The sequence below is a fragment of the Carcharodon carcharias genome, chromosome 17, assembly GCF_017639515.1.
Source record: "Carcharodon carcharias isolate sCarCar2 chromosome 17, sCarCar2.pri, whole genome shotgun sequence".
NCBI lineage: Eukaryota > Metazoa > Chordata > Chondrichthyes > Lamniformes > Lamnidae > Carcharodon > Carcharodon carcharias.
The window spans coordinates 106889418-106891917 of NC_054483.1; the positions used below are offsets into that span (position 1 = coordinate 106889418).

Below are 2500 nucleotides of genomic sequence, written 5' to 3' on the forward strand. Positions count from 1 at the left end.
ATAGTGCCTCTCCACAACACACACAAACACACACTATTCCCGTAGTGCCTCTCCAATACACACACACACACACACACACACACTATTCCCATAGTGCCTCTCCAATACACACACACACACACTCACACACACAATATTTCCATAGTGCCTCTCCCATACACACACACACACACAAACACTATTCCCATAGTGCCTCACCAATACACACACACACACACTATTCCCATAGCGCCTCTCCAATACACACACACACACACACACACGAATCCCATAGTGCCTCTCCAATACACACACAAACACACACAATATTCCCATAGTGCCTCTCCAATACACACACACAAACTATTCCCATAGTGCCTCTCCAATACACACAAACAAACACACAGACAATAATCTCATAGTGCCTCTCCACAACACACACACACACACACTATTCCCGTAGTGCCTCTCCAATACACACACACACACACACACACTATTCCCATAGTGCCTCTCCAATACACACACACACACACTCACACACACAATATTCCCATAGTGCCTCTCCCATACACACACACACACACAAACACTATTCCCATAGTGCCTCACCAATACACACACACACACACTATTCCCATAGCGCCTCTCCAATACACACACACACACACACACACGAATCCCATAGTGCCTCTCCAATACACACACAAACACACACAATATTCCCATAGCGCCTCTCCAATACACACACAAACACACACTATTCCCATAGTTCCTCTCCAATACGCACACACACACACACACACTATTCCCATAGTGCCTCTCCCATACATACACACACACACACTATTCCCATAGCGCCTCTCCAATACACACACACACACACACACACACAGACTATTCCCATAGCGCCTCTCCAATACACACACACACACACAATCTATTCCCATAGTGCCTCTCAAATAAACACACACACACACACAATATTCCCATAGCGCCTCTCCAATACACACACACACACCCACTTTTCCCATAGTACCTCTCCAATACACACACACACACCCACTTTTCCCATAGAGCCTCTCCAATACACACACACACACACACACACACACACACACTATTACCATAGCGCCTCTCCAATACACACACACACACACACACACACACACACTATTACCATAGCGCCTCTCCAATACACACACACACACCCACACACACTATTCCCATAGTGCCTCTCCAATACACACACACACACACTATTCCCATAGCGCCTCTCCTATCTACACACACACACACTATTCCCATAGTGCCTCTCCAATACACACACACAAACTATTCCCATAGTGCCTCTCCAATACACACACACACACACACACACACACTATTCCCATAGCGCCTCTCCTATCTACACACACACACACTATTCCCATAGTGCCTCTCCAATACACACACACAAACTATTCCCATAGTGCCTCTCCAATACACACACACACACACACACACACACTATTCCCATAGCGCCTCTCCTATCTACACACACACACACTATTCCCATAGTGCCTCTCCAATACACACACACAAACTATTCCCGTAGTGCCTCTCCAATACACACACACACACACACACACAAGCACTATTCCCATAGTGCCTCTCCAATACACACACACACACACGCAAACACTATTCCCATAGTGCCTCTCCAATACACAAACACACACAAACACACACACACTATCCCCATAGTGCCTCACCAATACACACACACACACACACACTATTCCCATAGCGCCTCTCCGATACACACACACACACGCACACATTATTCCCATAGTGCCTCTCCAATACACACACAAACACACACTATTCCCATAGTGCCTCTCTGATACACACACACACACACACACGCTATTCCCATAGTGCCTCTCCAATACATACACACACACACACAGATACAATTCCCATAGTGCCTCTCCAATACACATATACACACTATTCCCATAATGCCTCTCCAATACACACACACACACACACACACTTCCCATAGTGCCTCTCCAAAGCACACACACACACACACACAAACACTATCCCCATAGCGCCTCTCCAATACACACACACACACTATTCCCATAGCGCCTCTCCTTTATACACACACACACACTATTCCCATAGCGCCTCTCCAATACACACACACACGCACACACACCCAGACAATAATCCCATAGTGCCTCTCCAATACACACACACACACACACAAACACTATTCCCATAGTGCCTCTCCAATACACACACACACACACACTATTCCCGTAGTGCCACTCCAATACACAAACACACACACACACATATTCCCATAGTGCCTCTCCAATACACACACACACACTCACACACACACTATTCCCATAGTGCCTCTCCCATACACATGCACACACACACACACTATTCCCATAGTGCCTCACCAATACACACAAACACACACACACTCTTCCCATAGCGCCTCTCCAATACACACACACACACA

At 46.5% G+C, this 2500-nt stretch overlaps 1 protein-coding gene across 1 annotated transcript in view; it reads right to left on the reverse strand.

Annotated features, from left to right (window-relative positions):
- The window catches only part of zgc:171482 (zinc finger protein), a 477765-nt gene that overhangs the window by 136467 nt on the left and 338798 nt on the right, over positions 1-2500 (reverse strand). The window lies entirely within an intron of this gene.